The sequence below is a fragment of the Podarcis gaigeae genome, assembly GCF_964106915.1.
Source record: "Podarcis gaigeae genome assembly, chromosome: 12".
NCBI classification, from domain to species: Eukaryota; Metazoa; Chordata; class Lepidosauria; order Squamata; family Lacertidae; genus Podarcis; species Podarcis gaigeae.
In genome coordinates this window covers 42,075,733-42,099,499 of record NC_139688.1, presented here as the reverse complement: position 1 = coordinate 42,099,499, position 23,767 = coordinate 42,075,733, and the positions used below count along the sequence as shown (strand labels likewise).

At 42.0% G+C, this 23,767-nt stretch overlaps 1 protein-coding gene across 10 annotated transcripts in view; it reads right to left on the bottom strand.

The window, feature by feature from the left end:
* RARB (retinoic acid receptor beta) overlaps positions 1-23,767 on the bottom strand; it is a 343,315-nt gene that overhangs the window by 122,241 nt on the left and 197,307 nt on the right. The gene's annotated exons all lie outside the window — the stretch shown is intronic.

Here is a 23,767-nt window from a genome sequence, read left to right as displayed (position 1 = left end):
TCCCATGGCATAGAAACAGGACCTCGATCTCCAAAAAGGCTTGATGGAGGAATTTCAACTTTGTTCACATGCCTGCCCCAGTCATATATAAAGCTGGAGTCGGAAGTATAATGTTAAGATCAAAAGAATTGTGCAGATAAGGGGAGCGTAGCAGGTCCCCACAACCTTTTGCCCCAGGCCTATTCTCCCAGCATGGGTCACGTCTCATATTGCTGCCATTTCAAGCGATAGACTGCAGGGAGGTATTCAACTTCTCTTCCCGGTTTTGATGTTAAACTTAGAACCAGGAGCCCCAATTCATGCCTGGATGCTGGAGAGGCATAAACAATGAGTGCAGTTGCTGTCATTACGTCTAGAATGGCTCTCAGTAAGCATGAAGCAAAAAGCCTCAATAAAACAGTCCTGAATAGCTTATGCTCTGCCATCTCGGAGAAAGTAATCCTGCACTTAAATATAAAAACAGATCTAAAAAGAGAATGAGAAAGATATATGCACTTTAGGACAAGTGCGCACGCAGTACTGAGTCAGTCCTTGAAATCAAAAGAAACACAAATAGAGAACAAGGACAAAGTAAGAGGGATTAAAAGCTTAAAGGTAAAGGACCCCTGACCATTAAGTCCAGTCGCAGACGACTCTGGGGTTGCAGCGCTCATCTCGCTGTATAGGCCAAGGGAGCCAGTGTTTGTCCTCAGACAGTTTTTCCAGGTCATGTGGCCAGCATGACTAAGCCACTTCTGGCAAACCAGAGCAGCGCACGGAAACGCCATTTACTTTCCCATCAGGGCGGTACCTATTTATCTACTTGCACTCTGATGTGCTTTCGAACTGCTAGGTTGGCAGGAGCTGGGACAGATCAACGGGAGCTCACACTGTCATGGGGATTCGAACCGCCAACCTTCTGATCGGAAAGCCCTAAGCTCAGTGGTTTAGACCACAGCGCCACCCGCGTCCCATCTTATTTATGGCCAATTTGCATGAATATACAACCTCCATTGTTGCAGTTGCTGTGCAGTTTAATTCAAGAGAGTGTCTCTTACTTCTGTATGAATATTGTTTCCTTCATAAGTCTGAGTATATCCTTGTATCTTCCAGCAATACTTATGCCACTGTTTCCCGCTATACTGTGCGCTCTGCCTTTATGGCAGGAAACAGCATTATTTCCAACAATTATTCCTTGCTAAGCAGCATCTACATGACGACAATGACTGTGCCTCTACAATGTTGAATGTACAGTATATCAACCCACCTACTGTTATGGTGCCAAACCTCACAAAGCAAGCCACATTCACAGAGCAGAAAGAATGTCTATCACTTACAGCACTATTATTACACAACAGCAAGGGTGCGGAGAAATTTGAAGTATGAGCTGATGCACTCCCTGCCTCATTACAGAGCTATTCCTGGCAACTAAAAATCTCCTGTGCCTTATTTAGCATCGCAGAAAGATGGCTTATGTAGTCTCCATGAACCATGTGTGTGTTGGTAGAATATAGGTGCAACCTCCTTACCAAAGATGTACCCCAAAGAAGTTCTTGCTGTGACTGAGAGTATCAAACTAGGGCCGTGCAATTCTCCTCCATTTTATTACCCCACCCTCCTCTGTTTTGTAATGTTTGCTAAAATCATATTTGCTTCATCAGTCCCCCATTTTGAGCAGTATGGGTTTTGTTTTGCTTTCATTGCTCACATTGCAAAAACCCAAACCAAAATGTGTGTGTGTGTGTGTGTGTGTGTGTGTTTCTTCATTTAACTATTATTTTGCCACAGAGAATGATGTTGTGCCTTCTCCAAGTTCTGAGTCAGGCTGTAGTCGGAAGGTCCAGTTCTGGTGCAGCTAGACCAAAGTCTAAAGGATCAGACCCAGCAGATGCTCTGTGGGGTGGTCAGGTCTGACTCAAGTAAACAAGGAAGAAGAGAAATTCTGTGTGGCTACTCATCTGGAGGAGTTGCTCATATGGAATGGCCAAACTACAAGTTGTGCTCAATGCAGTACACTTGCTTTTGTCTACTTTATTTCGGGCGGCCCTCCCCATTGTGATAGGAACTGCAGTGCATAAGAAGCAGAGGTTTATCACTTCCATCTCCAAATGTGACTCCCCTCTACCCACATACCCCTGGGTTGGCTACAAAGATTAGTAAGAAGTTACCACTGGTGCCAATGGGAACATTCTGTTTATTTGCTACTAACTTGTGTAGACACACCAGGGGGACAATTTTCAAGACTGATGTAGCTGATGAAGGAAGGAATGAACATTTTATTCTCCTACATATTTAATAGATGTTATATTTTTCCCATCCTTATTTCTATCATTGCTGTATTATGCTAGAGCTTTTATTATCAGAAACTGATTTTAAGTTATTGTTAGCAATGGAATGCTTAAATAATTCTATTTGGTTGTTCACCATCTTGAAAGTTGGGTGGGATGCAGATATTCCACATAAAAATAAAAATAAAATATTTCCAGCCCCAAATGTCTCAACTGGATGGCCATTTCCACACACCTCCAAACTGAAATGCAATGCAATATGTATCACTAATGGTGAGATGGTATGATGAAGTTGATATTTGGACACTTAGGCACATGGTATCTTCTTACCAATTTTGTGTCTTCATACTTTAGGTAGGGGTTTCTCCTTGCAAAACCAAAACCCTCCACAAAGAAGGGTGTCTGTCAGGGAGAAGGCTAGACTAGAAACATGACATTCTCCCCGGTATACTTTGTTTCTATGTGGAGTGAATGTTTCAGAAAGAAAATTCACCTCTATTCTGAAATAGTGTGGTCCAGGCACAGGTTCAATGCAAGTTTCCTAGAACAAGGACTGAGCATGCACAGATTTACTACCTGAGGAAGTCTACTTGGGCGAAAGCAAGACATCCTGTGCCAATCTAAAAAATGTTTGCACCTACAGCAGAAGAAGTCAAACTGATGCTAACTGGCTGATAAGTCACAAAAACAGAGCTCATAGGCAGGAAAACGGCTGCCTCTGGAAATCTACCATATAAAATGGCTATGTCACTTTACTTCAATGTCTGCTGTTCTGCTCAAACACCAAATGCAGTCTTAAAATTAGAGGACTTTGGCATACACAATTTCACTTCTCTGGCAGCAACTGCTGTCCAAACCATTTAACATTCATTTAATTTTTACCATCCTAAATATAGTAATATTCACCTTGTAATCAAGAGCTTGATCATTATGATTCTGTTAGAAAAAGCATACTTAGTTATCTAATTGTTACTGTACATAATATACAACAAATACTTTCTATTTAGGAGTTAACAAACAACCCCTCTCAGACATTATTGGTACTGCTTTTCTGGGCATTCAATGAACACACACTGGGGGCCCAGCTGGCTCCGCCTCTGATCTCCACAAGCTCATTCAATGCCCAAATAGACCCTGTGCATTATGCACTCATTCAATTAATACATGGAGATTGGGGGCGGAGACCTTCTCTTCCCCCACTCCCTGATTAAGTTAACTGAATTTATGGAGAAGCAGCAGCAATAGCTTCTGGAAAAAGCTTCAGTTTAAAAAGCAGTTTAAAAAGTCAAAACTATGACTATTTAGACATCCACCCCAATCATGAGGCTATTTAAAAAATCAGCTGTATAATTACAAATGACATCAAGAAAGACTTTGCCACCCTGTAAGTAGACTGTCCCAAAGTGGAATTAATGTCCATTACTGATCTGGGATAGTTTCAAACAGGTCACTCAGAGATGGAAGTCTTAATTACAAATAATCCTCCAAGCTATGCAATCTCATGTATTTTAATTTACTATGAAAGGAACTGCATGGAAAATAATATTCTTTGCTAACTCCCCATCCCCACCTCAGTCCTTAGTGCAATAACGGCGGCAAAAGTGGATGATCTAAGAAATCATTCTCTTGACTGCCTACTTGACACTTTTCCCCTTTGGAAAATGAAGGAGTGATCTCTGGAATTATCCATTGGGGGTTTATCGGTTATATGCTATTGATGACAAATACGACTAATAAGGTGGTGCCTAGCAATGGGGGTGGGAAGAGACCTACTTTGTGGGAAGTATTTTCTTAATAAAAACTTAAAACTGCAGCAAGTTTAGTAACAGGCAGCCACAAATATATCAATATCGATAACCATTTCTGCTGCTATTGACTGCGTAATTTCATCATAATAGTACATATTACATAATCCTGTCATTGGACCAGATAGGATAGTCTTTGGGCTGATGTGTCCTACAGCTGGAGTGGGGATGAGTTTGTCTCCACTACAGTGGTACCTTGGAACTCGAACAGCTTGACTCCCAAACAAATCGGCTCCCAAACGCTGCAAACCCAGGAGTAAGTGTTCTGGTTTTTGAACGTTTTCCAGAAGCCAAACATCCGACACGGCTTTCGCTTGAGTGCAGAAAGCTCCTGCAGCCAATCAGAAGTCACACCTTGGTTTTTAAACAATTTCGGGAGTTGAACAGACTCCCGGAATGGATTAAGTTCGAGAACAAAGGTACCACTGTATTTGCAAAAACATCATGACATGTTCTGTCTTGAAACATCTGTTTTGTTTGTTTGCAATTGTTACATAAAACCCAGCTATAAAAGTATGGGGATCATAATGGCAAAATGTTATGCCCAATTAAGTTCTACTCAGAATACACCCACTGAAATTAATGAACTTAACTTAATTTTGCCAATGGGTCTACTCTGTGTAGGATCAGCATTGGATACAACCCATAATCACACCACATGTGCGTTCACTGTGCGTTCACTAAAAAAAAAAGACTTTGTTTTCCACATGCCAATGACACATCCTCAACCATATTTCTAATACAAAACCTTACTGACTAATATCACATGACATTAGTAGCCACTGGGACCTTAAAGCAACATCATTTCCCCAAAACACTAGTGCGAAGATTGAAGACAGACTCTCTTCTGAAGTGGTTGGGTGTGTTGGGAAGATTAAATCAAGCATATATTTAGAAAGCAATTTTGTGAATGCAGAAGACACTGAGATGCTTCTGAAGAACCCAAAACATTGTGTAAATTGTAAAGCAAAAATCAACAACAGCCACTCATAATTTGGAACAAGAAAATAAGTTTCTTCAGAAAGGAACACTGGTCATTCGGTACAGATAAATATTGAGCCCTGTTGATAGAGGGGTTTGCGCATCAAAAACAGATCATGAAAACTAAGCACTGCACTATTTAAAATGAGCAACTACTGGATGGTATTAAGTAATGACATGAAAACTGCAGGGCTAAATTTATACAACTATAGGAGACTGAATGGATCAATCACCTGAATTTCAGGTTTACCCATGGTTTATTGAAGGATGGACTGAACTGGAATGCACTTTTGCACCAATCACAGCAACCGTTCTGGGAAGCATGAAAATTAATCATTTCCATATCCTGGTCCAATTGCCTTAGGGATAAACCTGTACCTCTTTAGAGAGCCCACATTGTATTGCAAGCACCATGGGTACTTGTAATGCAAAAACAGTGCTACTCCACAAACTGCACCATTTCTAATACATGATGATATGTTATATTGTTGGCAACCTCTCTTGGCATTTTAAAGCATTTGAAAATGAAGGATAACAACTGAAAGGAAAAGCTCCTGGTTGTTTGAAGCAATATATTGTGTTGTTGGTGGGATGATTATTGCTAACTTCAATTGCAAACTGAACTGCTGCTAGTTTATATATGTGATTTAACATCCTAGTTTCCTGGGAATGTCACCCCCACATCTGCTCCCAGTTAAACTAAAAAGGGTAGTTTTTGTACGTTATGCTGAGGCACACTGCAAAAGCTGAGTGCATTGCAGGACAAACATTGAATGATTTAATAACTTTAGAATTTCCAGACAAGTTTGAGATCCTGTATTTTTGACCGTCTATGCTATCAGTAGAGCGAGTGAGAGTTTTACTGCCAGAAGAGCTGAACTACGAAGCAGATTTTTCCCATTCCTGTCAAAGACTTGGATGCAAATTGCAGAGGTATAAATCCACTGAAGACAATGGATTACTACTGGAGTAGCAAGGGAAAACTTGACCCTATGTCCTCCTGACACAGGGCACCAGATAAACCTAACTACAATTAATCACGTCCAGAATTCTCCTGGCATGTAACCATGTCAGATTTCTGAATAAGTACACACCCATATATATTGCAAATGATGTGCTGCAGCTGTTATGGAAGTCCACATATTCTTTCACCCTGGCTGTGCCCTATAGGATAGTTAGATAATTTTGCAGACCTGTACATTACGTGAGTTGATTGAGCAATAATGTCAGTAACATTCAGAACTTGCATTGAAGTGCTCGCCTACAAAGCCTCATGTCTATACAATGGTACCTTGGTTCTCAAATGGCGTGGCTGTCAAACAAATCGGCTCCCGAACGCGGCAAACCCGGAAGTAAGTGTTCCGGTTTGCAAACGTTTTGCAGAAGCCGAACACCTGACACAGCTTCCACGGCTTCCGCTTGAGTGCAGGAAGCTCCTGCAGCCAATCAGAAGCTGCGCCTTGGTTTTTGAATGGTTTTGGGAGTTGAACGGACTCCTGGGACGGATTAAGTTCAAGAACCAAGGTACCACTGTAAATTTGTTGAGGCATGACACATCTCATTATGGACATAGATCCATGCACAGGAAGCAACTGGCATCATCCTATTTTCCCTCTCCCTATCGGGTCCTCAGCCACAGTGGTGGACTAGTCATTGATGGAGAGCACATCTGTATCTTCCATCCATGTATGAAGCTGTCTTCCCTTGCTAGGCACACACCTGCAATTTACCTGTACTCTGTTACCCAGGTTTCAAAGTTATCACCTTCTAAGACAGGGGTCAGCAAACTTTTTCACCAGGGGGCCGGTCCACTGTCCCTCAGACCTTGTGAGGGGCTGGACTATACAGTGGTGCCTCGCAAGACGAAATTAATCCGTTACGTGAGGCTCTTCGTATAGCGGTTTTTTCGTCTTGCGAAGCAAGCCCATTGACAGCTTAGCGGATTAGCGCTATTAGCGGTTTAGTGGCCAGCGGATCAGCTGATAAGCGGCTTAGCGGCTTAGGAAAAGGGGGACAAAAGGGGGAAAAACCCGCAGGAACTCGCAAGACATTTCGTCTTGCGAAGCAAGCCCATAGGGAAATTCGTTTTGCGAAGCGCCTCCAAAACGGAAAACCCTTTCGTCTAGCGGGTTTTCCGTCTTGCGAGGCGTTCGTCTTGCGGGGCACCACTGTATTTTGAAAAGAAAAAAATGAACGAATTCCTGTGCCCCACAAATAACCCAAAGATGCATTTTAAATAAAAGCACACATTCTACTCATGTGAAAACACCAGGCAGGCCCCCACAAATAACCCAGAGATGCATCTTAAATAAAAAGAACACATTCTACTCATGTAAAAACATGCTGATTTACGGACCATCCTGGGCTGGATTTAGAAGGCAACTGGGCCAGATCCGGCCCTTAGTTTGCCTACTCATGTTCTAAGAGCTAATAATATGGTAGAAGAAAGCAAATCTATCACTTACTTATTTCATTTATTTTCCACCTTTATCTCCCAAGGATCTCAAAGTGGTGTATACATGGTTCTCCTCTTCCCCATTCAATCCTGACAACAACCCTGTGAGGTAGGTTAGGCTAAGAGTTAGCAACTGGCCCAAGCTCACCCAGTGGATTTCATGGCTGAGTGGGGATTCAAACCCTGCCCTCCCAGGTCCTAGTCCAACACTCTAACCACTCCTCCACACCAACTCTTCCATTATCTAAGGTTGTGGGGACACTATCATGCAAAGTGAGATGGAAAGATAAAGGAACTTTGAGGGAACTTTCTTTCACATGTGGTGGACTTGTAAAGGGGTAAAAGAGTATTGGGAAATAATCCATAATGAATTGAAAAAAAATGTTTAAAAGTACTTTTCAAAAAAAACAAAAAACCTGAGTCCTTTTTGTTGGGGTTTCAGAGTGAAATTCCCAGGTGTCAAAAAAGGTTATTTATGTATGCCACTACTGTGGCCCGTGTTCTGTTAGCCCAAAAATGGAAAATGAGTGAGGTCCCAACTAAAGAAGATTGGCAACTTAAGCTGACACAATATGCACAGCTTGCAGAATAAGAATAGAATAAGAGAACAAAAAGAACATAGAGAAGTTTAGGGAAGATTGGAAACGTTTATTGAATATATGGGAAAAAATTGTGTACACCTGAAAACGTTGGCAACATGAAGATAAACTCAAAAGTGTAAACAAGTTTTGATGAGTGAAATAATGGAATACTGAATGGTTTAGTTTTTGTAAAATATGAAGGGATTTATGATATGTAAAATGAACCATGGAAAGAGAAGAAGGGGAGTCATTGATATCTTAAGGATGTATAAATGAGTATTTTAAATTGCAAAACAGAAAATTTAATAATTATATACACACATGAGATGGAAATATAAAGGGGCCTATTAAAAGTGCATTTATCATCTCTACGAAACACTTCTCAACTGTTCAGGCTCTGCTATAAGTCCCGCTCAAGACCACACACCCCAAATTCAGAACTGTTACATCTACTGCACTGCTGACAGAGCAAAGCAGAGTAGAGACAAAGCAATGCAAAAAACCCATTTCCTTCATCTTCCTTCGGCTGACCAAGAAATCCTTGCTTCAGATTAGAAAATAAGTAATGATTGCGCATCCCAGTATGATTTGGAGTCCCCTCCCCTGTTTTATCTACATGGCAGCTACCTGTCAACATATGGTAGCTGGAGTAGTGCACTGGGAGTTCATACCCACCAAGACTATCTAAACAGGCCATTAAGTGCTAGTAAAGTAACACATGTGAACGACAGGTCAATAAATTTTATGCAACCTCTGTTCACTGCAAAGGGCTGGCAGCTTTAGAACATACACAAAATCAATTTTTACAAGCACCTAAATAATTAGGAGCACCCCTCGATGATAATAATCATATTTAGAGTTCAATTTAATAGCTTGTCATAAACTAATTCACCTAAATTTCTGTATTGTGTGTCCCTATCTATTAATAATGAGAAATTATGCCTTCATAGGCTACGTATTAGTTTTTAGTTTTGGCTAAGTAAGTAGCCACCATTGCTTAATAAGCTGATTAATACACTGGCAAAAAACCCCACAACCCATCAAAATACAGGCAGAATAACCCCATTCTGAATATAAGGTATTATATGTTAGCTTCTTCAGGGATATCTGCAACTTCCCAATACACAGGATAAATCAAATGCCACTGGGAAATATATAAATATGCATAGAAATTTTCAAATGAGCCACTTCCAATTTTACGTCAACGTTAGGACTTTCGGGATAAAGGTTGGCTGATCTCTTAACCTTCTGACCCTTCCTTGTCATACCAGACTGTTAATTATACAAGAATATGTAGCTCTACCAGCAAACGCTAAGAGATAACCTGAACCCACAAAGATGCAAATAGGAGAGTGAATGCTGAAATCAATCTTATTTCATTTCCATGTGGCATAGCAGCAGTAGCCTGGCTGATTTATGGAGTAGAGTTCCCAAATAATTTTGTTGCTTTGTGCCTACAAGCAAAATACTTTAGTACAGTGTGTGTGCATGCGCATGTCTGTGTATAAGTATAAATTCACATTTGCCATGGGGATCCACGATGCCATCTGTCCCCAAAGCATCTGCATAAACCATGCCAGTGCAAACCATCCGAAGCGGCTCTTCAGCTGCGAATCCTTGGGCGGCCAATACCATGACGCGCATTTGCAATTTCCAGCAAAGAGCCCTTGAGTTCCCTTTCCGCCGTCACTGTTTCAATCACACACGCACCAGAGAGAAACCTCTCATCAGTATGTTTTTAAAAGGCCTTTACAAAACATCTTGTCTCTTGCTTCCAGCCATTGTTCACGGGTATTTCTTGTTAGTACAAATAAAGACGTATTTGGACAGTGTAGCTAGCTAGCTCAGGAGTGACTAAGGGGGAGACAAGGGAAGCACGGTTAGGTTCAGTAAAAGGAGCGCTTTTGCCCAGTTCTGAAACTGAGCGCCACAGGTGGGAAACTTTACAGTGTGCCTGCAGCTGGGTCGAGGGTTGCAATTTTGCACACAAGACACACAAGCATGGGAAGCTGGACACAGCATGGAAGTTCTGGCCCCTTGGTGGCTGTTTCATTGGCGGGACACACAAACCATGTTGCTTCTCCCATGGTAGCTTGTGTCTACAGCTGCACTGGAACACAACACAGATACAGTGGTACCTCGGGTTACATACGTTTCAGGTTACATACGCTTCAGGTTATAGACTCTGCTAACCCAGAAATAGTGCTTCAGGTTAAGAACTTTGCTTCGGGATGAGAACAAAAATTGTGCTCTGGCGGCGCGGCGGCAGCAGGAGGCCCCATTAGCTAAAGTGGTGCTTTAGGTTAAGAACAGTTTCAGGTTAAGAACAGACCTCCAGAACGAATTAAGTACTTAACCCGAGGTACCACTGTATGTATCTTTGGATTCCATTGAAAGTCACGAAACAGCCCTAGCACGTGGCACAAAGGGTAGGCCGGTAGACGGATTATTTGTGTAAAGCAGCATTTAGACCATATTGCGCCATGCATTCAATTGTGGGCTGCCAGTGCAATAGCTACAGGTGCACAAACAGATGCAGAAGGTTCCTGTGTCGCATGCACAGCCCGAGATCTGCCTCCCCCACAAAAAAATAAGTTTGGAAGAAGCTTTCTGTTGTAGCCAATAGACTTATTTAAGTCTAATTATGGTGTGGAGACGACTGCAGCGTTCCCACCTTTGAACTCTTCCACAAAATGCCCCAGACTGCAATTAGGTTTGAAAGAAGCTTTTTCTTGTAGTTCATAGAAGGATTTCCCCCAAGCCTAAAATACAACAGGTGAGGACCAATGTGTGTGCGGGGGTCACAACTGGTGAGACAGACCTTCTCTCCCCAGCTGTGAAAACCCCCCGCCCTCAAATTTCCCCTTCCCACTGCAATCAGACTTGAAAACAGGCTTAGATTGAGTGGAGTTAGGGACAAGAGGGCAGCCATATTTTTCCCTTCTATTTGATTGATTGATTTCTACATCACCGTTCAGCTAAAAAAAAAGAACTCTTATAAAAACCCCAGGGCTATTTAGTACATATATACCCGGCAGTGTGGCATGAATTTTTTCGTAAGGGAAAAGTTAAGGCCAGCTTGCACCTCTGGGGTGATGTCACATGCATGACATCACAACATCCTGATGTCACACTCGTGAGTATCACACATCACTTCCTAAGCCAGAAGGAGGCGCCCGGGCTCTGACAGGATGCTGGACCCCTCCTGCCCTCCTTCCCCTTAGTCCACTGACTGCAGGCCACTGTATACAACCACTATATGTGCGGCAGCATCTACCGTATATATTTTAAAAGCAGAAATAAGAGATGGTATACATGCTGATACAATGGCTTGGTTTGCATGTCGTGGTAACCCAGAGTATGGTTTGCAGCAACCGTGTGAACCTGCTAGCTACCAGAGAGAAAGCTGCAGCCTCCTTCCTGGGCTTTTAAAATCAGTGGGTGGGATGGCAGCTAAGTCAAAGTTTGGTTTAGGGAGTCACCGAAACCTGGGGTCATGATTAAAGTCTCTCCTCCTTAACCACAAACCTGTAAGTATAAGACAAATCTTGGCTACAGATTGGGGTTAAGGAGAAAATACCTTAGCCATAATCGTGGGCTTGGACTTTGTGCAGTGACCAAAACAAGTCTAAGGTAAGGGGACCCCTGACCATTGTCCAGTCACGGACGACTCTGGGGTTGCGGCACTCATCTCGCTTTACTGGCCGAGGGAGCTGGCGTTTGTCTGCAGACAGCTTCTGGGTCATGTGGTCAGCATGACTAAGCTGCTTCTGGCAAACCAGAGCAGCGCACAGAAACGCCGTTGACCTTCCAGCTGGATTGGTACCTATTTATCTACTTGCACTTTGACGTGCTTTCAAACTGCTAGGTGGGCAGGAGCAGGGACCGAGGAACAGGAGCTCACCCCGTCGCGGGGATTCGAACTGCCAACCTTCTGATCGGCAAGCCCAAGGGGCTCAGTGATTTAGACCACAGCACCACCTGTGTCCTTAAAACAAGTCTAGGGAAGAGCAAATCTGTTGCAAAACTAGCACTTTTGCACTAAACCATGGTTTAGCTTAGTGTGACATGTGAACAACACAGCCAAACTATTCTGTATATGTAAAGTCAAATCAAAGTTCAACTTTTGTGTTCTTAGCTTCTTACTTCATCAAACCTGATTCTTCACTTGCCTTCCAGGCTCTCTAAAAAACATCTGCACTATTGCGGCTCCTCTGGAGCTTTCAGTACACTTGACTCAAAACAAAGACAAGCACCCAAATACAAAAGCAAAACAAAATCACAAAATGTTCTTGTTTCTGCAATGGTTGATAAGCTGGCTTTCATTGAGCATGTTGCAACAGCAGCTGTCATTAATAAAATGTATGGGTTTCTCTAAACATCTGCAGGTCACATTATTTCTTGACAAGGCAGCAAGAGGAAAAGTAATACTTAGGCAGGTTACTAATCACCTGCTTGCAACTTCCTCTGTGACATAAAGTAAATAACTGCCATAGCAGGTTATAAAAGAAAACGAGGAATAATTAACATGAATCTCAGTAATATTAAACTACTGAGGTGGTGCGTGGGATCCTATCTGGTTCACTGAAGTTAAGACCAGCTTATTTCAGTAATTTCAATATACATAGCTGTATACTCAAGAGGACACACGACTAGCCACATAGCAACTCCTCTCTAGAAATGGACAGGGAATTTTAAATATTTAAGCATTATTATTTCAGGCTGCCTTTAAGGATAGCATCGAGGCAGGTAACAGAGTAAAAGTAACATACAAAAAAACAACCCAACTGATGAATAAAAGCTGATGATTTCAATAAAACAACCATCCAGCCTATAAATACTAAAATACAATACAAAAATACAGCTAAAAGTCACAAGCCATTAAAAAAACCACCAGAACAACAGCTGAAAATAAAGTTAAAGAGACAAACAGGGGATTTAATGGTTTCCTAAAGTCCTGTAAAGACAAGGGCCAACAGATCCCAAGTTTGAGTGCATTCCTGGGATGGAGGGGTGTTGCAGAAAAGGTGCCCATCAATCTGATTGTTCTCAGGAGGCCAGCAGGAGAGAAGGGCCTCCAATGGTGATCTCACAATGTGAGCAGGATAGTGTGGATGAAGATGGCTCTTTTAGGTAGCGTGGCCCAGAGATGCCAAGTTTCGCCCGACATTGGGGGGGAGGGCTCATCACATGTTTCTGACATCACACGTTCAACACAAACATGTGACATCACGTGCATTCGGAAGAGGCTGTGAGGCCAGAAGAGGTCTGTCGTCACCGCAAGGAGGCGGTGGGGAGAGGGGTTTCAGCCCTGTCCTCACATATAGTTGGTGCTATGGCCTGGCGGTATATAAATTCTAATGATAATAATAATAATAATAATAGAAAATTTACTTGCCCTCATCCCTTCCAAAACAGCGTCTAGGTGTTCTGGTTTGAGCAACGGCCTCAGCCGTACAGAGGTGAGAGGCAAAGCTTCAATAGCACCCTGGACATCTCCATATACCCCCAGCCTGGACCAGTCCATAAAAGCACATGTTTTGGCAGCCGACATCTTCACAACAAACCTTAAAAGCTCTGCCTCCATGGATCGAAAGCAGTATGCTTCAAATAGCAGATGCTGGAAACCACAGGAAGGGAGAATATACTGTTGCACTCGGGTCTTGTTTGCAGCCTTCCATGGGCATCGGATTGGCCACTTTGAGAAAAGGTTGCTAGACTAAATGAGCTACTGGCATGACCCAACAGGGTTTTCCGGGTTTCAAACCAGAAAAGTGGTCTGCGATACAACACGGTTGTCTTCTAGGATGTATGACATAAGAGCTCTTTTAGTTTATATCAGGGGTTGTGCACATGAATGATTTTCGGCAAAAAACGGTCTGCAGGCTGCAGCAGTATAGCTGACCTCCATAAAGCTGGTTTTTCCCTTCTGAAGGAAGGAGCTAGGTATTCTGAAAAACCCGACAGTGAAGTGCCTAACACATTGCGGGTCCCCCCCCCCCAAGTTCCTTTCTTTATTAGGAGACAAAAAAACCTCATAACAGTCAGCATTTACCAGGCGATTAGTCAGGCAGGCCTTCAAAGGTTATCTGTTGAAACCTCAGCTAAATAATATGGTCCAATGACAGAAGAGAAGGAACAGATCCCTTATGGTTGACCCTCAGGCCAGTATTGTATAACACTAGGCAGCTTTCATTTATAATGTAGAGAGCACACCTGGAAATCTGCTTGTAATTAGGAGGTGATAACGAATCCATCTATCAAGCAGGGGCCTGTTTGTCATCGTCTCTGGATGGAAAGCGAAGCTTTTTCTTCCTTTCTTTTTTGCATAAGCCAATATCTATAGAATGGATATCACAAAGCCAGCCCCCCGGACTTTCTTATTGGAACAGGCTGGGGGTTTTTTGGAGGGCGGGAAGCATCTTTGCTTTCCACAGTCAACAATGGGATTCAGCAGAATATGTGGTTCTTTGGACTGAAGCTATAATCTTGAGTGTCATTCTAATGAAAGGATGAAAGTCGAATGTGACAGGTTCTGAAAATCTCTTATTTCACACCACTGAATTCTCTCAGCATAGGAGCAAAGGTGTTTAGAGGTTCTGGTTATGAGGAGCATTCAGGCAAGAAAAGTCAAATATAAACTATAGATAAGATATGAGCTATAAGTTATGGTTACCAGAATATATGTGATGTGTTTTATCTATTTGTCCAGCTACACACACACACACACACACACACACACACACACACACACACCACCCAGCTTCCTAACATGATAGAATAGGTCACGTAAAACCAGGCAAGATTACCAAGATGATACTAAGACTGTTTCATAAATAATCTGATTAACATAGGTTTCTAAAGGAGGCTCAGACTCAAAGAAGACTGGGAGATTATGAGCTTTGGAAACTGGGAAAATAGAACTACCATCAAAGGAAACTGTCAAGGTGGATAAAAGGGAAAAGAAGAAGGTATTAAAACGAAGAGCCATGACAGTAACTGCTCTGATTTATCAACTTTCAATAGACGGTACTTACAATCAGTAAAACCTTATTTTCAAAAAAGTTATTCTTGCACCTGAAAAAAAGCATTAGCAGCATTTGGGATCCTATCTCGGTATTATTCTCCTGGTATGTTGGTAGAGGCAACGAAACTGGGCTTTTGCACAATTCCTCCTTGCTCTCCTAAACAACAGTAGCAATATCTGACCTAGGAGATCCCATGGTTATTTGAATATGGAACCTTCTTTATGCCGAGTATTGAACACACTGTCTCTTGTGGATTAAATAGTTGGGATAAGGGGAATCCTGCATTCAAGTAACAGTGCCATTTTGGAATTTCCTGGCTCAGAAGTTGCCTTTTACAAATAAAGGCGAGGGGAGGCAAGGTAGAAGAATGTAAGGTCTCATCTGCACTATATGTTTAAAGTAGTACCATACCACTTTAAAGAGTCGTGATTAGGGGTGCTGAGAGTTGTTTGGCAAGCCCTATTCCCCCCACACAGCTACAATTCCTGGAGCTCTCTGGGAAGAGGGATTAATTCTTAAAACAATCTGTGAATTATAGCTCAGCAAGGGAAACAGGGGTCTCCTAGCAATTCTCAGCTCCCTTAACAAATTACAGTTCCCAGGATTCTTTAAGGGAAGCCATGACTGTTTAAAGTGGAATGATACTGCTACATGGTGCAGATTGGCCCTTTGTCAGAGGACATGGTACTAGTTGTATCTGAACAGGTCTTGATGTCATTTAGCACACTGCACAACTGAAACAGGATAAACATTTTACATTTGTTACCTTCTAAGTGTTCCAAGATCCTACAAGTATAGAACTGTTCTAATATGGAATGCAAGTCTACTAAACCCCCATTTTTAATTTTAAAAAAGCAATGAATACGTGCAAGTGCTTTATTGTGAAATTCGACAAAACCATACTCCAATAAATCAGAAGTTTTAAATAATGCACTTTGGCTCGTAGCCAACAAAGCGCTAAATTAAAGTCACTTAACAGTACAGTGGTACCTCGGGTTACATACGCTTCAGGTTACAAACTCCGCTAACCCAGAAATAGTACCTTGGGTTAAGAACTTTGCTTCAGGATGAGAACAGAAATTGTGCTCTAGCGGTGTGGCAGCAGCAGGAGGCCCCATTAGCTAAAGTGGTGCTTCAGGTTAAGAAGAGTTTCATGTTAAGAACGGACCTCTGGAATGAATTAAGTACTTAACGCGAGGTACCAGTGTATACTTGTACCACTGGCAAAATGTTTCGTGCCCGGGAAATGTTGTTGTGAAAGAGAATGCAGAAGCAGGTTGCTGGCAACTTGGTTGCACAATAGATTGTGCATTCTGTTGCACAACACAACAAGTTTCTGCTGGCTCAACTGCTGTGTTGGATTCTTCTGTGGTGCAACACTGGGAATCTTTCCCATCTCTCTGGTTAATATGGAAAGTTTGTGGTTTGGTGGGTATGCCCAGCACATGGGTACCCTCTCGCCAGTTTAAGCTAAAAGGGATTCTTTTGAATACAGTGATACCTTGGTTCTCAAACTTAATCCGTTCTGGAAGTCCGTTCCAAAACCAAAGCATTCCAAAACCAAGGCACATTTTCCCATAGAAAGTAATGCAAAATGAATTAATCTGTTCCATACTTTTAAAAACAACCCGTAAAACAGCAATTTAACATGAATTTTACTATCTAGAGACCATTGATCCATAAAATGAAAGCAATAAACAATGTACTGCAGTCACACACACAATCAATCAATCAATCAATCAATAGCTGAACTGAGTTCCACACAGTCACAAAAAAAAGAGAGCCACAAAAACAAAAACGCAAAATAAATAGCAAAAACAGACAGACTTCAGTGTAACACTCAAAATGGAAGTGTGGCACTCAAATTGGAAGCGTAACACTCAAAACGGAGCACGTTCAGCTTCCGAAAGAAGTTCGCAAACCGGAACACTTACTTCGGGGTTTGAAGTGTTTGGGTTCCAATTTGTTGAGTACCAAGGTGTTTGAGAACCAAGGCGTTTGAGAACCATTATACCTGAATAGGGCTCAAGTATTGAAATTTCAAACTCAACTTGCTGAATTGGAAGATATTCCGCATGAGAACACCGATATCTGATAATTAGCCGCCAAATAAAAAATGTGTTGTGTTGATAATTTAATCCAGGAAACAAGAATTCAATTGACTATCAGTTAAAATGGTACTTTGCAAAGGACTATGTGGATATTCAGATACACTATTTTTAGAGTTGCTCCTGTAATAAATGTGGACTCACTCTGGATTAGGTGAAAGGTATGCTTGCTTAGGGCCCTGTAGACAGATTTCCAGAGTAAGCCCCAGGGTATGGTGCATAACCACTAAGCCACAAGCTCAGATTTCAGGACTTGAGTCCACAGATCATCTCAAACAGGCAGTCTAAAGGATGTCAGGTAGGGTTCAGTTAAAGAATGAACTGCAGGGAGACCAGGAGCTCCATCAATGGAAGCCTCCTTATATTAGTAGGCCAGGACAGAAATCAAGTTATCTACAAATACTCCAAAGTATTTAACAAAGAAAGGGTAAATGAAACCAAATATTGTGACTAAGCATGAAAACCACTGTAACAATGTTATTAATAAAACTTCTTCAGTGTACAAACATGGTCCCAATGAGCCAACTCAGATGGCAAAATGTGTAATTAAAAGGAAAAGCCATTTTCACAACAACATTACCCACAAAGCTCAACATGCTTTTAGAAGCGCTGGTCTTCTCAACTGTCTGCTAGAATGCTCCATTACAGAAACTGTGAAATGAAGATAATTAGGGGAAATGACAGACGTTGGATTATGGAATAACTGAAACTCAGTAAAGTGTAGGCATTACACATGACTGCAACTTCGGTTTGTTTATTTGCTTGTTTTGGGTTTTTTTATATCTATTACTTGCTTTCAATTCAGTAATTACTATGCAAAATCGTCTAGATAATTTCATGACTGGGGCAATTTTTAGAGCATGTTATGGATGTCACACAAAATGCCCCAAAGATTTGGCTTGTGGCCTTGGCACAGATTTGAAGGAGACGGTGGATGGCTGAGGATTACCACGTAACCTACGCTTGTTAAAGACAACATGCATGTAACCACACGGGAAGCCACTGCTCTGTGACATCCAGCCATATATTGAGGAAAAAATATACCACGCCCCTGCAACAAATCAGCAATGCAGGGAGGCAGAAGGGTGGTAAAAAATTCTCATTGCGTGGACAGTCACAGCAGATGGCCAGCTTCTTTGTGTTGTTTCATGAGCACTGAAACAACCATTGGTTAAACACTCAGCTGTAGCCACCTCATATTTTATTTATCTAGACTAGAGCATTTATAAATTGTCCCCCAATAATGTAATTTCCTGGTTCGCTCACAGATTAAAAAAATGCAATATTTAAAATATCATTTAAAAAAACAGCTGCAGCATTAAAAATTTCCAACAGTGATCTAAACCCAAATGTAACTAAAAACACGAAACGGTTTCAAGATCATGGATTTTAAAAGCCTGGTTGAATAAAAACAACCTTTTTTTTGCACCAAAAAGGCCACGAAGAAGGCACAACCTTTGCAAAATTGATAGGTCCCTAAGCCAAAGGTTCCCTCTATTTAATATTATTTATTTAATATTATTTAATTATTTAATAATTAATAATTAAAAATATCTCTCTATTTCTCAGAGAGAAATATGCACACCAAACTTTTCAAATTTACTAAATGCAATCAACAAAATGTGAATATAAAAAGACATGGTCCAAAATTAAGCAGAATCAAGTCTTGTTTATTTAAGAGCAAGAGATTAAGTATGTGTTTCACTGTGCCCTAAATTTAAAAGGCCTTAATGTTGGTGCACTATGTCTACAATGACCGGAGAAGTGCTAAGACTAGGAAAGTAAAAAAAAAAGAGAGGGGTGGACACAAACATCTCCAGTATGCCAGAGGATCAGAAGTAATGCAGGAAACTATCTCTGAAACAGCTCGACTCTTAAAGCACATTACATGTTTTCAAAACAAGGATGAGCTTCAGGATGAGGCTAATCAAACATCAAAATTAAATTCACCAGGATTAAATTCGGCTGACATTGAAACCTAATCAGATACAGCCAAACTGCAGTCATTAAGATAATCTAATTTGTTTTGCTGAGATTGGTTGACAATCAAAAGAGTAAGCGAACAGATGACGGGCAGAAAAAGAGATGAGGTGCTGAAGTCGAAAAGCAAACAAAAGAAATCCGGCAACAGGTGCTGCAATGCTACGCTACCATCCAGAGAGGTAAATTGTTGGGAAAAGAATAAAACTATGCCCCAGGCATCCAAGAAACTTAGTATCATGGCTGGAGCAGAAAGTTTTTAAGGCCCTCTTGTGTGTGATCAAAGCAACCCAGTTGAGAAAAAGCAGAGGATCTCTGTCATTGAAAGATAGTAATGGCATTAGTTTGCCTAGATTATATATATAACGTATTAATAGGTCTGGATTGCTGGACCTAATGAAATCCATGACTGGAAAGACAAATGGTATGTACACGACCTTCCTTTTTCTCATAATTGCAGCTTTCTTAAATCAGACTTTACAGGACAAAGCAATTAGCTTTCCTTCCTGCTATAGCCATATATGGAACATGCAAAGCTGCCTTGGTCCATCTCACTCAGCACTGTCTACTCTGACTGGCAGGCAGTGATGCTCAAGGCATTCAGTCCGCATTTAAGTGAAATTCACTTCTCTGAATTCCATAATACAGTCATACCTTTGGTTACAGACACTTCAGGTTGAGTGTTTTCGGGTTGTGCACTGCGCCGAACCCGGAAGTACCAGAACGGGTTACTTCCGGGTTTCGGTGCTCACGCATGTGCAGAAGCACTAAATCACGCTTTGCGCAGAAGCACTGGATCTTGACCCACGCGTGCGCAGACACAGCGCTGCGGATTGTGAACGTGATCCATGTGGGAGCGTCCACTGTACAATTCTTGGCACGGAAACGCACCACGATGTGTATTTCAAACAAAAATGCATGCTAAAAAATGTGTATTTTAGAGTAAAACTTAAAAGTAAGTAAAATTTGGGATAAAATGTGTTGAAATGGTGTGTGTGTGTGTGTGTGTGTGTTAATTTCAGGTTGATATGGGAACTTTCACATGATGTAAAATTCACTTCCAGGAATATAGAGGAATAATAGCGCAAGCTTAGCATTAATTTCTGTGGTACTTGCAAACAGATTTTTTTTCCTGGAAGCAAATATCATGGTGCTAAACTTTTACTATATTCTGGAAGCAGAACAAAATGAACTTCCCTGAAAGAATCCTGAGAACTACAGAGTTATTGGGTCACCCCTCACATAGCTACAGTTCCTGGCACTCAAAATAAACTACGTCTCCCAGGATGCTTTTTGTCACGAAGCCATGACTGTTAAAGTTGTATAAGAGTGCTTTAACTGTATGGCATGGCCATGGTTCCATCATGGGATTCAGCTGCTAAGCCCCACTAGCTCCAGTGTTCCTCAGTGGGGCACACCAAGGTAGACAAAGGATAAGAAGAAGAAGAAAGTTGCCTGGATAAACCTAGAGACATATTCCCAATTAATATACACAAATCTTTTTGAATGTGATTGCATGGTCAGGGCTCGATTTAGGTCTGATGAGGCCCTAAGCTCCTGAAGGTAATAGGGCCCTTTATACGTCCAGCTGTCCTTTGTCAACAACAAATTGTTGCTGGTTTTTTGTGTTGAATATATGCTATATGGTCATTTATGGACCTAATAGGTATCTAAAGCCATTTGCATATGCAGGATGTAGACACCCTATATATATAGAAAAGAGCAAACCAGTGATATTTTAGGGAGCAGGCTAGCAGGCTATCTAGATGTAAGCTAGCCCATTGCTTACATCATAGGAGCCTACACAACCCAAAACACTCTTGCTGTAAGTAGGTTTTATTTTATTTGTTTTTCATCTTATATTTTTGAAATGTACATCCAGTTTTTTTTCCTTTAATTTTTTGGGGGGCCCTAAGCTATAGCTTGATTAGCTTATACAGTGGTACCTCAGGTTACATACGCTTCAGGGACCATTTGGATCCCTTCCAATCGGGATTCAGGCCTCACCATGGGACTGAAACTGCCTTGGTCGTGCTGGTTGATGATCTCCGGCGGGCTAGGGACAAAGGTGAGAGCTGTTTCCTAGTTCTGCTGGATCTCTCAGCGGCCTTTGACACCATCGACCATAACATCCTTCTGGACCGTCTAGAGGGGCTGGGAGCTGGGGGCACTGTCATACAGTGGTTCCGCTCCTTCCTCCTGGGCCGTGTCCAGAAAGTGGTGGGGGGGGTGAGTGTTCAGACCCCTGGGCTCTCACTTGTGGGGTGCCTCAGGGTTCTGTCCTCTCCCCCATGCTTTTTAATATCTATATGAAGCCGCTGGGAGAGATCATCAGGGGGTTTGGACTGGGTGTTCATCAGTATGCAGATGACACCCAGCTCTACCTCTCCTTTAAATCAGAACCAGTGAAGGCGGTGAAGGTCCTGTGTGAGTGCCTGGAGGTGGTTGGAGGTTGGATGGCGGCTAACAGATTGAGGTTGAATCCTGACAAGACAGAAGTACTGTTTTTGGGGGACAGGAGGCGGGCAGGTGTGGAGGATTCCCTGGTCCTGAATGGGGTAACTGTGCCCCTGAAGGTGCACAGCCTGGGAGTCATTTTGGACTCACAACTGTCCATGGAGGCGCAAATTAACTCTGTGTCCAGGGCAGCTGTCTACCAGCTCCACCTGGTACACAGGCTAAGACCCTACCTCCCCGCGGACTGTCTCGCCAGAGTGGTGCATGCTCTAGTTATCTCACGCTTGGACTACTGCAACGCGCTCTACGTGGGGCTACCTTTGAAGGTGACCCGGAAACTGCAATTAATCCAGAATGCGGCAGCGAGACTGGTGACTGGGAGTGGCCGCCGGGACCACATAACACCGGTTCTGAGAGATCTGCATTGGCTCCCAGTACGTTTCCGAGCACGATTCAAAGTGTTGGTGCTGACCTTTAAAGCCCTAAACGGCCTCGGTCCTGTATACCTGAAGGAGCGTCTCCACCCCCATCGTTCAGCCCGGACTCTGAGATCCAGCGCCGAGGGCCTTCTGGCGGTTCCCTCATTGCGAGAAGTGAGGCTACAGGGAACCAGACAGAGGGCCTTCTCGCTAGCGGCGCCCGCCCTGTGGAACGCCCTCCCATCAGATGTCAAAGAGATAAAGAATTACCTGACGTTCAGAAGACATCTTAAGGCAGCCCTGTTCAGGGAAGTTTTTAATATGTAATGCTGTACGGTTTTTAACACTGATTGGGAGCCGCCCAGAGTGGCTGGGGAAAACTCAGCCAGATGGGCGGGGTATAAATAATAAATTATTATTATTATTATTATTATTATTATTATTATTATTCAGGTTACATACACTTCAGTTACACACTCTGCTAACCCAGAAATAGTGCTTCAGGTTAAGAACTTTGCTTCAGGATGAGAACAGAAATCGTGCTCCGGCGGCACGGCAGCAGCAGGAGGTCCCATTAGCTAAAGTGGTGCTTCAGGTTAAGAACAGTTTCAGGTTAAGTACGGGCCTCCGGAACGAATTAAGTACTTAACCTGAGGTACCACTGTACGTAAATCTGACACTGCATGGTGCAGTGCAACTTTCGCAAGCCACTTTAAGAGCCCCCAAGTGGGATATAATGCAAGATGCAAGCCTTTTAAATAAGTAAACAAAGAATCCATTTGTAAACGAAAAGACCAAAAAAAAAAATTTACTCTGCACCTCTCAACAATCTCCAGAAGCCAAGCCTGGAAATGAACAGGAGCAAGAATGTGCTCTGACAGAGCTTCCACTGATTTAAAAATGAGGTGCAAATACGTTTCCATCAAAGGTGCATGTACAGGGTAATGAAAGTCTGTAAGGAGAACGCACTTCAGTATCATCATATGCAAAGTGTTAGCAGAAAGAAAAATTATCTCCATCTTCAAAAGCCTTATCACCAAGAGACAATCTAAAGATACGTATATATTTCCAAATTCCAACTTACTTATTCCTGTTACAGCTACTGACGCAAAATTGTAAAGCGGAACAAAAGCAGCCATTGCGCAGAGATCAAAGCACAGTGCATTTCCTTTTAAGCCCAGACTTTAATATGTGCTTCAGCCGATCACTGTCATTGTTCTAGATTATGAATCACCGACACATACATTTTCAAGTGTAATGACACTCTTGCTTATTAAAGACCTCTCAGCTGAAGGGGCAGAGTATTATGAACTGGCCAATCCATTCATTTTCTTGAATATGTTATTCAGTATTTTATGCTAAAGCAGCAATACACCATCCATTTTAGTACAATGATCCTTATGTTCAATAAAAGTGAAGTGCTGCATCATAAATCATTATAGTCATTTATTCTACATTAGACATATTAGACACTCTATTCCATAATCTATTACAATAAGGTGGATTTAAATATACCCCAAGGAACTGCAATAATAACTCGAGAACCAAATATAGCAACTGCGGATAAAATATAGTTAACCTAAAATTGCACCGGCAGAATGGACAGTGGTGAATTTTAAAATGAAATTCAGAATGTGTTATAATCTGAATCCAATAAACAAGCAGCAGAGAAGCAGTGCAACCTTT